Genomic DNA, 16053 nt, shown 5'->3' on the forward strand with positions numbered 1-16053 from the left:
AGTGTGATGTCAAATCTGTTTTTCGATTGCTGCTGGTGCATCCTTCTGATTTTAACCTTATGGGTATCTCTTTTGAAGGACAATTTTATTTTGCCAAAGCTATGCCCATGGGATGGACAATATCTTGTTCAGCATTTGAGACATTTAGTACAGAGATGAATAGGGCAGTGACATGGGAAGCTGGTTTATGGCAGGTAGTGCATTACTTGGGTGACATTTCATTCAATGTGCAGGGTGCATTCGGACAAGTGCGTTAGCCTGACAGACACCTTTCAGGCCTTGGCTAAAAACTTCGAAGTAGTTCCTAACAGAGGAAAAAACAGAGGGGCCTTCCACTATGCTATCTACTAAGGGATTGAACTAGATGCTCTGGTGGGTATCTTGCAATTCCCTCAGGATAACCTTCAGCAGATACTAGGCTTGATTTTGGGGGTGGGGGGTAGAGCAGCTAGGAAAATCACAGTCCATGAGCTGCAATCTATTCATGGGCATCTTAACCTGGCCTGCCATGTGATAGACTGGGTGTGGGCATTCTGAGCCCCGCTTGTAGAGGCAACACCACAGGCACTCCCATTTTATAAGAGTTACTGCAGAGAGGAAGGATGATTTGAGGGTTTGGAACCAGTTTCTGAATCATTTTAATGGAGTATCATTGTGGCGGAAGGAATGGATACTTGAAGCTGATTTTAAAATCCACTTGGATTCTTTGGATTCTTTGAGAGATATGGGTTTGGTGGTGTTTTACCAAGGCAGGTAGTTCACCCAGAAATGGCCCTCTACCTGGATACAAAAAAGGATAGTGCAGGATATAACATCTCTGGATCCCCACCCCCCTCCATTTCAGTTGCAATGGTCATTTGAGGGATTATTATCACCAGCTAGCCTGACCTGCTGCATAACCCAGGTCAGAGAATGTCACCCAATAATTTCTGCATCAAGCCTATGACTTTTGTCTGAGCTAAAGCATCCCTTTTAGAAAGATTCACATTGGGGATTGTTCTGCCTCAATCCAATGGAAGCACTGGAACTACTTCTCACCAGAGCCAGAATGCCTCCCAGAGTTCCCAGGAACACAGAGGAACTTAAACACACTGTCATACCCTTCTAAGGTATGCATAAGGCCCAGAGTGCATGGTTCTGGGAAGCAGCCTGGGGGTAGTGTGAGAGGTCAGCCTTCTGCTCCCTGTGGGCCTGTTGGTGCAGCGGTTGGATTGTCTCAGTTACTGGAACCTAGCTCCTTGCACATCTTGCTCCCTCAGAGAACAGGAGAAGCAGATTGGGCCACACTGAAAGATTGGGGTCAGTCATGTGCTCTGTCCAGCAGACTCAGGCTGCTACCTGGCTCCCTGCCCATCTCGCTCCTCCAAGCAGGGAGCGAGGGTTAGATAAGATGGGCAGACAGCAGGGTGATAGAGAAATGAGACAGGCAGGGAGCCCCTCACAGATTTTGGAACTCAGGTCCAGCATCTCTCTCTCCTCCAAAACACAGCAGCAGCCACCAGCCACTAATTATCCTTCTCTGCATGGGTGTACTGTGCTGTCCGGCAAGAGATTGTGGGGGTGGGGAGTTGGATCCGGCAAGTTCCAGGACTTGCAGAATTTGTGTTAAAATCAATAAAACCCAAATACTTGCTTTTGCAAAACCCAGGAATTTTGCAGGGAAGTAAAAACTGAAAACAACGGATCTCAAGCCTGCAGTATAGTCCCCTCTCCTCTTCTGGCGAATACATCATCTGGATGGAGCCATGGTTCTGCCTGCTCCTTGCCTCTTCTCAGGTTATTTAGAGAATGCTGTGCCCCTAGTGGAGTTACTGGAGAGTGGTGTCTGCACTCCCCTGGTTGAAGAGAGTGCAGTTCTGCCTTTTTTATGTGAGCTGTGAAGGGAGAGTGGAAGGTGTCCCCACTGATCCCAGTGCATCCATGTAAGGGCTAGACAAAACCTTAGCCCTATGTGAATAATGAATGTGAATGTTACTAAGTCACATAATCCCATTACATTCTTTTTGTAAAAATGCTATATTTTAAAGCTGAGCTGTATCAGAATGCATGGACTCATATGGTTACATGAGATTTTGTAAGAAGAATACGACAAAGGGCATTTTAATCAACAGTCTTCTATTTTTTAGCTCTGTCTGGTCTTCTTTCACCATCTTCTCAGCCCCCTGCAACTTATATTATTTTGTAATAGCTGTTAAATGCATTAATGAAAGCACTTCCACCATGCCTCTGGTAATAGGCTGCTCACCCACTCAGAGCACTCAACTAGCACTTCTGGAAGTATCACCAGAGCTTGATCAAAACAACATGTAGGAAGATGATCCACTTTCCTGCTTTTATTTTTCTCTTCCTTTATTTCTGAGTGACTTCAGCTGTCATCAAATGTTTTCTGCTAATGCTGGAGGCTGAAGTCATATTTCCCACTGGAGCTGGAATGCAAACTTTCTTTGTTTACCCTGATCATGTACTCCTCACCTGAGCTGGTGAGACTCTTGCAGTCTTTCTGCCATAGGACTGCTTTTTGTGGTGATGTAGACCTATGGTATTGGATTGACATACACAACACAAGTCACCAGTGGCTTTTAGCACAACTGGTATATACTGTACTTGATCCAATGACCTTGGACTCAAAAGCCTTCATACTGCACTGTCAAGCCTCCTGAACCATCTAGTTTCCCCTTCTGTTTTGTTTTTACATTTATTACAAAGTGTGTGAAAAATCATACCTAAGAGAAGAAACCTAGACACTAAGAAAGCTGATCTTCCTGGATCTACAGGAAGACAGCAGGTTGGGAGATAACAGAGTAAACAGGAACTCTTGTGAAAACCCAATTTTTAAATGTTGATACTGTCTCTGCCAGCCCTCTTGACAGAACAACGTGAAGTAGCTGAATGATGGCAATTGGTCAGTTGTCCCTTCTCACTGGAAATAATGATTTATTTTATAGAAGAAATACACTCTCCTCTCTGGGACAGGCACCTCGTTGGCGTAGACTGGCATCTCCAGTGAAGTCCATGGATCTTGGATGATTTCCAGCAGCTGAGGATTTGGCGCTCTGCTGTTAGTCCAAGCTTCATTGATAGTAACAAGATTGTAACTGCAGATTATGCTGGCACAGATAGAACAAGGAGGTCAGAATCTGATCACAGAGGCCAAGCAGAGAATTCCCTTTCTGGGTGTACGTGGTCAGCTGCAGATCTACATCTCTACAGATGGTGTGTTGGCTGAGGGGAAAAGATATGGCAGTGCTCCATTCTGGCTTACTAGTATAAGAACTTTATGGATATGTCTACACTAAGAACTATATTATGTCAACTTACAGCCTCTGCAGTAATTATTGCAGTGGTTCATGTCCACACCATCCTCCTTGGGTCAGTGGTGCACACCCTCAGCAAGAATGCTTCCTCTGACCTAAAAGGGGCAGTGTGGAGCTCTGAGAGTTCAATCTCTCAGCTCTGCTGGCAGCTCCTGGCTGCCCCACAGGCTCCTGGGCTCCCAGCAGGCTGAGAGTGGGGGAAGCCATACGGGGCTTCTCACTTCCCTGTTCCCCACCGGAGAAGAGAGAGGCAGGGCATCAGGGGACTTGTTCCAGACACACACACCCCAATTCCCAGGGCCAGCTCCAACCCCACTGCAACTTAGACCTGCTGACAGGAAGATCCAAATTCTGCCGCTGATATAGGCCTGGTCTACACTATACAGTTAAGTCAATGTAAGGCAGACTATGTCACCCTAATTATGTCAGTGTCTACACTACAGCCATGTTCCACTTCTGTAAGTGCTACTACACCTACACAATAATTCCACATCCACAAGAAGCAAAGGGCTTATGTCAGAGTAGTTACGGTGACATAGTGTCTGCGTAGACACTGTCACTTACATTGGCTGTTAGCTCTTTTGTTAATTTCACTGCAGCAAGAGCAGTTTAGGTTGGTTATTAGGAAAAGCTGTCAGAGTGGTTAAACACTGGAATAAATTGCCTAGGGAGGTTGTAGAATCTCCATCACTGGGGATTTTTAAGAGCAAGTTGGACAAACACCTGTTAGGAATTGTCTAGGTAATACTTAGTCCTGCCTTGAGTGTAAGGGACTAGACTAGATGGCTTCTCAAGGTCCCTTCCAGTTCTGTGATTCTATAAGAGCTGTCACTTTAGATACTAACATGAGAGAATGAAAAGCTTTCTCTGAAGGCTCAGGAAACTGAAACAGAGAAGTGAGATGTCAGTAATTGAGGGTGAGAGCCGGTAACTATGTTAGTAGTGTCCTTGGCTGAAAAATTATACAGTACCCAAAAAAGAGGCTGATTTCTAAGGGCTTGTCTATGCTACTACTTAAGTCGATGTAACAAAGGGCAGTGACTGCAAGGGGTGTAAGTGATTGCTGGACCCAGACTAAAAGGAGATTAGTCTGTAAAACGGAGCATTCTGGAACTGGTGAGGATCTTATCAGTATTCAGTTTGATTAGACATAGATTTGTGCGTTTTATTTTATTTTGCTTGGTGATCTACTTTGTTCTGCCTGTTACTACTTGGAACCACTTAAATCCTACTTTCTGTATTTAATAAAATCACTTTTTACTTATTAATTAACTCAGAGTATGTATTAATACCTGGGGAAGCAAACAACTGAGCATATCTCTCAAACAGTGTTATAGAGAGTGAATAATTTATGCGTTTAACCTGTATAAGCTTTATACAGGGTAAAACGGATTTATTTGGCATTAGACCCCATTGGGAGTTGGGCATCTGAGTGTTAAAGACAGGAACACTTCTGTTAGCTACTTTCAGGTAAACCTGCAGCTTTGGGGCAAGTAATTCAAACCCTGGGTCTTTGTTGGAGCAGATGGGAGTGTCTGGCTCAGCAAGACAGGGTGCTGGAGTCCTGAGCTGGCAGGGAAAGCAGGTGTAGAAATAGTCTTGGCACATCAGGTGGCAGTTCCATGGGGGTTTCTGTGATCCAACCCGTCACACATGCTTATTTATATCAGTCTTTGACCAGTTGTAAGAGTTCCATTTCCATTGATTTATGCCTGACACCACCTGGAGTGAAACCGTTAAGTTACCCCACTTGAGTTCTGAAAACTCTGGGTAACAATACCTGCCTAGACCAACCTTCAGGCTGATGTAATTTATGTCCTAGCTACACGGTCAGGATTGAGGAAATAAATGGATCCCACAAGCATTTTTCCTTCCTGGATTTTGCACCTCAGTAAAACCCAATAGGGGTCTTGGCCTGTATCTCTGTTACACTTCTTTTCGTCTATATAGCACATGCTGAATGGAATCATGCCCCTATTGAAGACAATGTCAAAACTCTTGCTGAATTCAGAGCAGTTCAGATTCCACACATTGTTCTCAGAATTGTATAATATGTAAGCAACTGGAGTAAATTAGAACTGAAAATCTTAACTTGTATTCGGCTTGATTGTATTTGTGTCTGTCACAACAGCCTAGTATTTGTTGTAATTACGCTGCTCTACAGCCAAAATGCTTCTGAAATAAATGTAGTCCAACTTTACTAATTCTGGGTCTCTGAGAACAAAAAGGATGCTTAAAATTGTTGATTGGCTCTAGTTTTCAAGATATGCTATTGGGTCAGTATATACGACCCTTGACTTGGGAATGGCGGAAGATAAGTGAGTTATAAAGGGAAGGGATCTCAATTTAAACCAGAAATGACTAAAATACATCTTTGACTGGGTCTATGAATAAATCTATGACTGGGTTTGGACAGTACTTGCTTTTGAGACAAAACAATGAATGATGCAATCTGAAGCTGGTATTGTGTCATACATGATATGAATTGCATCATGTTATTCCTAGAAGTCATGGATGATGCAATCATAACGAAGCTTACATCACTCTGCTGAACAAATTGCCCTATATCAGCTCTAGAAATCATACAGTGTCGTGCTCTCTTGTTTGTCAGTGTTTGATTTTGCAAAGGGACACATTTCTGTTTAGCCAAAGTGAGCAGAGATGCCTCGTACTTGTGTGAACAGTGCAGATAACTTCTGCTATGTTTGTGGTGAAGTGACTTTTGCATCTCAAAAGCGCAGTATAACCACTATGGTTAAGAAAGCCTATCACCTTTATTTTGGTTGCAAAATTGGAGATCAGGATAAGAGGTGGGCCCCACACATATGCTGCAACACTTGTGCAACAAATCTTGGCCAGTGGTTGAACAGGAAAAGGAAATCTATGCCTTTTGCGGTGCCAATGATTTGGAGAGAGCCAACAGATCATACCAGCAATTGTTACTTCTGCATGGTGCCTCCAGTTGGGAAAAATGTGTCAAAGAAGAAAAAGTGGACTGTGCATTATCCAAACATTCCATCAACTATACGCCCATTACCCCACGGAGAAGGACTGCCGGTTCCTGATGCACCAGAATCATTCTCACTTGAGTCAGACGAGGAAGAGGAAGAGGATGAAACTTCTGGTCCTGAACCATCAATGTCACAGGACCCACATTTTCTCCCATTCCCCTCCTCTGAACCACACCTCATAGCACAAGGTGAACTGAATGACGTTATCAGGGATTTGGAACTACCCAAGAGTAAGGCAGAGCTGTTGGGCTCCAGACTACAGTGGTGGAATCTCCTGGCAGGCCATCAGGGCAAATGGAGCCCATCAATGCTTGCAGACTATTGCTGGACAGTGACAAGAGATGCTCCATTTAATGAATACAAGAGACAAGCCAAGAAGCACCGAGTAGAAACTGAATAGGACCGAACTATGTACATAATAGTTTTTTGCCTTTTGTTTCATAATAAATTTTATTTATATAACCCTTTAGCTGATTTTTAAAGTGTTACATAAACAGGACAGGTGAAATATTATCATGTAAAGCAACCATAAACACATGAAAAGACCTAGGTTTACAATTTATGATTAAAACTCTATCTACACAATATACATAGACATAAAATGTAAAAACTTAAATCTTAGAAACAGTAGCCAATCAGTTGCTTTAATTGTCATATTTGAATTCAGCACATCAAAATACCTAATAAATATCACATTTTATCTCTGAAGCAGACGACTTCTCAAAAATTGTAGACCAGTGTTACTGAAGACCCAATCCTATGAGATGCTGAACACTCCTAATGCCTGTTAACTTCAGTTGGAGTTGAAGGCACTTGGCATTTCTATGGACTGGGTGATATTTGGGGGGGGGGGGGCAAGAGGAGATATAAGTTGTCTCATTTGCAATTGTGATTTCCAGTTAAATGCAGATCTGTTGGCAATTGACTACCAATTTCACTGCCATAAAAAACATGTCACAGACCATGAAATAAGCCCTTCCCTGTGATAGCCAATCCTCCCCTATGCTTCTGAGAGCAACCTAGCTGAGGTGCTAGTCCTGGCTGGGCTGAAGAGGGACAGGACTTGGCCTTCCCCTGCGTAGCTGCTCTCAGGAGGAGATCAGACCCACCTCCAGGTACCTCCTTCTGCTGTAGGAAGCTCTGGGGCTGCTGAAATTGTGAAATTGACTAATTTTCAAATCCTATGGGCATGAAATTGACTAGAATTAGCTCTAAGTTTGGTAGGGTCCTACAAATGACAGGTTCACCTTTTGCCTTCTAAAGTTCCACTCAGTGACTAATAATATGATAACTTTTTAACTACCCTGCTGAGCAGAAACATTCATACAGTAAATATGGTATGGAGTAAATGTGTTGCAGTTTATTTTACTGTAGCGCTAAATTAAGTTTTTATAGCTCTGATTTCTTCTGTTCAGTGAAGAAAAACTAAATTTACAAGGAAGATACTTAAAAGTGCAAAATGTTTTCTATGACGACAACCTTTACTCCCGCCCAGATATTTTCTTACAATTAATTATGTTGTAATAATATTTAAATATAGGATTGATTTGCATATCTGCCAGGTAAAATCCAATTCAGGTTTCAATATATTCATTGTTTTATTGTATTTAAGAAGAAATGAAGCTATGATAAGTATATATTTTTCTTGTTTGTTGCTTTTTATTTTCTTTAACAAAATAAAGGAATATATGGCTTTGAGGAATTCTATTCAACATCATATATTTTCTCTGAATTCCAGTAGAGCTCTCCCAGATCATAAGGGCATCTATTGTGTAGTCAACTTGTATTGCTTTCTTCCCGTTAGGCTGAACTATTATGACGAGCTATTGTAAATCTGTGTTTGCTCATCTTTAAGAACAGAAATAAGAATGTCTAAAAGTATTATTGTTAAATAATCTGAAACCACCTAATAACCTTCTTGCTCAGCCACAACTCTCACTTCCATTTTTAAGAAGTGGGCATTTATTGATTTGTTTCCTTGAAGGGATAGTATCAGTGGTAACTAGGGTTCCCCATAATGGAAATAACATCCACAAGGGGCATATGAAGGGGGCAAGAGCTCTCTACAGCAGTGAAGTGAACATGTTGCCGTTTAAAAAAAAAAAAAAATTAGAGTCTGAAATCATTGAGCCTGATTCCAAAGCTCAGTTACAACATGTTCTCTCTTTTTCTTTTTCCTGAGTGGATTCAGATATACTAAAATAAGCCAACTGGAACTAAAAAAATCCTTTAAATTCCACTATTTCAAATTAATTTAGCATATTCAAAGCTTTGCACACAGTGGGAATAGATATATTAACATAACTCTTAAATACCTGTGTTCTTAAACATACAATGGCCAGAATTTTAAAAGTGCTCAGCATCAAATGAGGGTCAGATTTTTCCAAGACGTTAGCTATTCATGCACCAAATTAGGTGCACAGGCTTTCAAAATGGCTCATCATTTTGGTGCTGAGTGCTTTTGAAAATCCTGCCTATTAATGTCACAATGGGACCTTCTGGATGCTGAGATCTCCTGACAATGTCTCCAGTAGTAGTTTCTGAGTATTTTACAATGTGTCTCTTAGGTTCTTTGACAATCTGGGCCACACGGTACCAAGAAAATACGTAGAATTAAAATGTTTAGTAACTTTCTACTGTGAACTGATGTGCTTGATAGAATAGCCTGTATTTCTAAAGGCCAGAAGTGTACATTCAGTCCTTTGAGTAATGTGTTACTGTGCTAAAACTGTGATTGTCTTTTACAGGCTAAAGAAGTAAAAATGTGTTTAGCCTGGGATTGAACAGAATGGCAGAATTAGATCAGAGTGTATATTCCATGCATATGTCATCTAATATATATACAGTGTATAGGTTAGACACCATTTATTGATGACATCTTATCTCAGCAGGACACGCCTGCTGGGCTGTTGAGATTTTTTTTATTATATATATAAATCCTTTTTTCAAGGGCATCCCTGGGGCTAAGCAAGACACCATACAAACATTACCGTACACATTAGCAATCTTTATGTCTCATTGCAATTTAATATGAGGCATGAGAAAATGAGTCAGCCTAAGGACACCTTGTCAAGCTGATAGTGGCTGGGATGAAAGAAATAACCTGTTGATCAATGGTTTTCAACAGTGGTGGTTTTAATAGAGATTTGTCAATTTGAAAGACTTGTGTGTTCTTCCACTTCTGGTCACCCATTTTAAATCATGTTAGAGATGAAAAAGTGTTCCTTTATGATAGCACTTAAAGGAAGTAAAGTCAAGTAAGGTGTTCTAAAAGCATGCCATGCTTTTTCTGCTGTTGTCTGGAAGGAATTCTGAGAGAGTTTTATAAATGCATTTTTGGTAGGTATAGATGAGAGCTAATCCATTGCAACAGGAAACTGAGGTACCTATTTAGAGCATGAATAGTGTAACTCTATTCCAAATGGCAGAACACTGTTGCCTAGTTATTAACATATGATCAGACATCAGTTTTCCCTCAGTTATGATGCACTATTGTGAGGTAGGAGCCTTCTTTCCTTGTTTACATGAATGTTTTAATTATATAAGGCTAAGAATGACATCACCTGACCACCTGTTAATAAACCTTCAGTTTTTGAAAGATGTACATGAAATAAGTAGGCTGCCGTCACACTAATGTTGGATGCAAGATTTAGTGGCAAAATTCTACTTACCCTGACATTTTGCCTTCCTTGGATGTACAGAATTCACTTTCACGTTAACAGTATTTGCGCACAAAGAGCAAAATATGTAAGGAGAGGTGTATCCTGTTCATCTGAAAACAGAGTTTTGTCCTTGAACATTTGATTCCTTTTCTTTTAAAGGGGCAGATTATGGTACCATCAGTACAACATTTACCTGAGCCATTATTCCGGCATGTAAGCTGTTGCTAATCACAGTGTGGAAGAACAAGTGGAGGCACTGAAGTGCTAAAGGCACTGATCAGTACTGGCTTCTGGTTCATTTCTGGGTTTTGGATTTAGATTCATTAAGGTTTGGGTTTTGACCAAAGGAACTGGTTGGAAAACATCTTTCTTGAAATCTTTGTGGATTTTCTTTTAAATTTGATGGAAATTTTCTAGCCAGTTGTAGTTTTGCCTAATTATGTGGTTTGAGCCCTGGCTACCTAAGAAACCACCTTTCCTTGTGGTCAAAAAATGCTTTCTTTCTTTTCTTATGGAAAATTTTTGCTGAAACCAAAGAAGTGTCATTTTGTGAAATTTTCCAAAGACAATTTCAACTTTTCATTGAAAACACAAAAACTTTAGGTGAAAGACCAAAAGACTGTCCAGTGTTACAAAAAAGGGTTAATAATTGGTTCTTGGGGCAGAAAAAGTATAAGGAGAACCCTAGTCTCTCCCAGCTCAAGCATTACCTTAGATGGCAAAGGAATGCAAGAGTTAAGTCAATTCACATACCTTAGAAGGAATGTGCAAGCCACTGAGGCTATTCAGGAGACAAAATGTCACAAACTGGCAAGGCAACAGCTGCATTCACATGATTAAACAAGATTTGGTCATTGAAAAACTGTGAAAGACCAAACAATATATCTTCAATTCAAAAGTTATTTCCCTCTTAACATATGGATATGAAAGCTGGAAATCAACTAAAGGCATAGACAGATGTCTGACTTTGAAAGCAAATGTCTCAGGAAAATACTAGATATTAAATGGAATGACTGTATAACAAATGCCAGTGTTCCTCAGAAAGTTCAACAACTCCTTATCTCCAAAGTTATCCAGAAAAGAAGATGGAAATATCTGGGACATGTGTTGAGAATTAAGCCAGCTCATCTGCCATGGCAGGTGTGTCATTGTGCAGCTGGGGGAACATGCAAAAGAGCTTGAGTAAAAGAATCCCTACACTGAATTTCATTCAGGCCTGGTCTACACTATGGAGGGGGGAAACGATCTAAGATACGCAACTTCAGTTACGTGAATAACATAGCTGAAGGTGATGTACTTAGATGCTCTCCCATCAACTCTACCTGTGCCTCTCGCCCCGATGGAGTACTGGAGTCAACATGAGAGTGCTCGGTGGTTGATTTATTGCATATAGTCTAGATGTGATAAACTGACCCCCGCTGGATCGATTGCTGCTCGTCATTCCAGCGGGTAATGTAGATATGCCCTCAGAGAGGGAAAATTTATGGGACATAACATAGAAGACATGCAAAAGCATCCTAGGATAGACAGAGATGGTGGAGCCTTGTTCATGCTCCAAGCAAGATTTGATGGTGCAAGAAGGTTTCAGATTCAGCAAAGGAGGAAGGTGAATGGGTGGCTTTGATTTTGGGCCATATTATTTGTCCATTAGTAATAGTAATTTTTTACCTCTTTATAAATACCCTAATATTTTGTAATGAACATATAAGAATTCTAGTTCTAAACCTGTAGTTTGTACAGTGAACACCTTTTTTGTTGTTTTCTATGTAGCACTAATTCAGAGATTGGCAACCTTTGGCACATGGCCAGCCAGGGTAAGCACCCTGTAGGCTGGACTGGTTTGTTTACCTGCCGCATCCACAGGTTCAGCCAAAGGTTGCCGATCCCTGCACTAATTCATTTCTAGAAGGTGGGAAGAGCTATAAAAGACTTCCACCTGAAGTTCATCTTCCACTGTGTAACTAAGAAATTTGGTTTATAGTATCAGACCGAAAATATCTCACCATTAACTAAGATTAGTTAAACTATACTGATTATACCCTTTAAAGGCATTTTACCAGTTCATAACTCTCCATATGACATATCAGATCTAGTGCTATATAAACTCACTCTTCGTCCACCTCCATTATATGGTTTTTGCTTAGTCATGTATTTAGCTGAAATAGTGGGGTAATAGTGCATGATGCATCTTTTTAATTATTATATTACTTCTGTGTACAAATTCTTCTGCATAAAGATTTAAAAGAAACACCCCAATATAACTATGACTAGTAATTTGGAAGTAATTGCTATAGTCAGCTGTTTTTGGTTATTGCATGTTTCTGGATACCACTTGTGAGTGCGGTTTGGTCATAGCTGTTTGCCACAGAAAATTAGATACCTGATTGTCTGAAATAATTGCAGAAATCCAGCTCCAAACATATTAGCTTGCCAAAGATACATCAACCAAATGTTCCCTTTTATATTTTAATATAATTAACAAAAGCCTAAAGATGGCATTATTCGTCTTAACTGTTTGTATCTATAGTGGGCATCTGAGAAATCTACCAAAATCCTTAGAGGAGAGCCAGGTACTCTGAGCAAGAGAAGTTTCTCTGAACAGGGATGTTGGGAAAAAAGAGCATATGATTATTACTAGAAATGGGAGAAGTCATAACCACTGTAAATCCTCATCCATTTTTCAGATTGAGCTCAAACTGATCTTTTGCCCAGATGCTGAAATGTTCCAATGTTTGTTTAAATTTGAAACGGTTGTTATTGGAGTATGACAGGGTACAAATACTGAGAAAAGGTGAGAATATAAAAGGATGTATCAAAAAAAGATGCCCAATATTAAAACCTTACCAATTTTATTAAAGATAAATAGAGAATATGACCTCAGCATCCGTAGTATTCATTTATACTTTCTTACTATTGGAAATAACCTTAAACTTGCAGTATTTAAGTAATCTAATAATTGATAAAACCCAGTCAAATTTTATTGAAATCATTGGAAAATCGATTTACAGCAAGGAGAGTTAAAGCAAGCTATTAGGGAGGGGAGGAATAGCTCAGTGGTTTGAGCATTGGCCTCTAAACCTAGGGTTATGAGTTCAATCTTTGAGGGGGCCATTTGGGGATTGGTCCTGCTTTGAGCAGGGGGTTGGACTAGATGATCTTCTGAGGTCTCTTCCAACCCTAATAATCTATGATAATGTTCCAACTGGAAGTAATCACAAAGCTCCCATTAGTTTCAATAGGAACAAGATTGCTATTTAGACCCCAATAAGCAAAACCCTCATGCATGTTTTTAGCTCTAAATATGAGAATAGTTCCATACAGAATCATAGAAGATTAGGGTTGGAAGAGACCTCAGGAGGCCATCTAGTCCAACCCCCTGCTCAAAACAGGATCAACCCCAACTAAATCGTCCCAGCCAGGGTTTTGTCAAGCCAGGCCTTAAAAACCTCTGAGAATGGAGATTCCACCACCTCTCACGTAACCCATTCCAGTGCTTCACCACCTTCCTCATGAAATAGTTTTTACTAATATCCAACCAAGACCTTCCCTACTGTAACTTGAAACCATTGCTCCTTGTTCTGTCATCTACCACCACTGAGAATAGCTTAGCTCCATCCTTTTGGAACCCCCTTCAGGTAGTTGAAGGCTGCTATCAAATCCCCCCTCATTCTTCTCTTCTGCAGACTACATAAGCCCAGTTCCCTTAGCCTCTCCTCATGTGCCCCAGCTCCCTAATAATTTTTGTTGCCCTCTGCTGGACTCTCTCCAAATTGTCCACATCCCTTCTGTAGTGGGGGCCCCAAGACTGAATGCAATACTCCAGATGCGACCTCATCAGTGCTGAGTGGAGGAGAATAATCACTTCCCTTGATTTGCTGGCAGTGGTCCTACTAATGTACCCCAATATGCCATTAACCTTCTTGGCAACAAGGGCACATTGTTGACTCATATCCAGCTTCTCGTCCAGTGTAATCCCCAGGTCCTTTTCTTCAGAACTGCTGCTTAGTTAGTTGGTCCCCACCCGGTAGCAGTGCATGGGATACTTCCGTTCTAAGTGCAGAACACTGCACTTGTCCTTGTTGAACCTCATTAGATTTCTTTTTGTCCAACCCTCCAATTTGTCTAGGTCACTCTGGATCCTATTCCTACCCTCCAGCATATCTACCTCTCCTCCGATTTACTGTCATCCATGAACTTGCTGAGGGTGCAATCTATCCTATCATCCAGATCATAGGTGATTAATGTAATCAATTATTTTTCAATCATATTTTGACATCAATACCTAGCTCTCTGCTTAATCATGTATTTTAGAAGTAGATCCTGCAAGGTTTTAGGCAGCTATATCCTACATCAGCTGCCCATGCCAAGGACAATGGGTAATTATACAGGAGCTGCCTCCTCAGCCTTTCTACTTAGGCTTATGGGATTTCTTTTCAAAATTCATATCCATCTGCTTCCTGAGAGTCACTGCCTTGCAATGTCAAACCATCTACATGAGGGCTATTTTCATCATTGACAAGAGATGCTATATCACGCTGGAGACTGGCCACTAGCACCAGGTTCCACTTCCTGGCTAGACTGTTTGTAAGACATTACAAAGACATCACAGTTGGGGAATGTTTCACTTGAGGTGTGCATTGCACAGGGCTCAGACACACAGAGTGGCAACCATACGACATGCAGAAAGTGCACTGTGGGATGAAGAGAGAGAGGACTAGATTTATAGACTCTTCTTCAAGTGATGTCCTTGTGAGTGCTCCATTCTAGGTGTTGGTACGTCCCTGCACCAGAGAGTGGAAATTTTTTGCAGCAGTATTCAGCGGGGGGCGGGGGGAAGGGTGCGCATAGGAGTCATCTCATGCAGCTGTTGTTACCTCCTGTAGCGCGCACACCCCCGACTGTCCCCAGTTCCTTTTCAACCATCCTTGGCTGCAGACAGAGCTCCGTGGCAGTACTGTCTTTGATACTTTCTGAAAAGAAACAAAAAACAAAACAAAGTTACAAGTTACATAGGAACTTATTAGTCTATACTTAGGTACATAGTTAGTTCCTCTTACAGGTTTTTCTTCCAAAAAGAAAAAAAGGGGGTGGGGGATTTCCTTTACTTAATTCTCTGTTTAGGAATATGCTCCAATATGTCTGTTAGTCTATAAAGTGCAACGGGAGTCTTTGTCACTTTTTACAGATCCAGACTACCATGGCTACTCCTCTGATACTGTTTAGGAATAGTTTCTACAGTTTACCATTACAATTATCTCCCACCCTTATCTATAGAGAGTGGGGGAGAGTCTTAACTGCAGTCATGCTGGGCTCAACAGGATTTTAAAAGTGTGACTCCTGCCATGAACCAATGCCAGTCTCCAACTGCAACATATCCTGCATTTGCTGTTTGGGAGAAACTCATATCTCCCAGAAATGCATACATTGCACCAACTTGACAAGAGCAAGATGTGACAGGGATCTCTGCTTGAGAATGATTCTTCTGGAGAAATCCCTGCAACCTCCGCAAGAGACGTCCTTCATGGAATCTCATGAACCTAGATCCCTGAGCTCCGGTAAGGCTCTGACTTCTAGAACCGTCAGGAACCAAGCCTCGACCTCTCCAGCAAGGGTCTCAGAAAAAGAGAGCTTCCCCAGCGAGATATTTACCCTCAGTGCTCTACTCATCCAGAGTGAGCACTTATAAGGCACCAGGCTCCTCCGGCACCGTCCCTCAGCAGATCTCTGCTGAGCTCCAATGTGTGGCACTGGAGTTGAGATGTCAAGTCTCCTCTACGACACCGACTACCATGGTGCTGAGCACGGCACAGGCAGCAGCACCATAATCAATTCTGCCGCCACCGGCACCAGCCCCAGACTTGATGCTGGCTAAGAAGCTGAATCTGGCACTGGTCAGCGCACCACTGGTCGACCACAACCCTAAGGTAGGACCAGCGGAACTCCTGCATCTTGATGACTTAGCGCTTTCTTCAGCACCGCAGTCACTGCTGCTTGGCACTGAACAATCCTGAGCTAACATGGCACGGTACCATCCTTCATCTCCTGCACCACTCTCCATGCAGAGTG

This window comes from Gopherus evgoodei, chromosome 8, assembly GCF_007399415.2.
Source record: "Gopherus evgoodei ecotype Sinaloan lineage chromosome 8, rGopEvg1_v1.p, whole genome shotgun sequence".
Taxonomy (NCBI): Eukaryota; Metazoa; Chordata; order Testudines; family Testudinidae; genus Gopherus; species Gopherus evgoodei.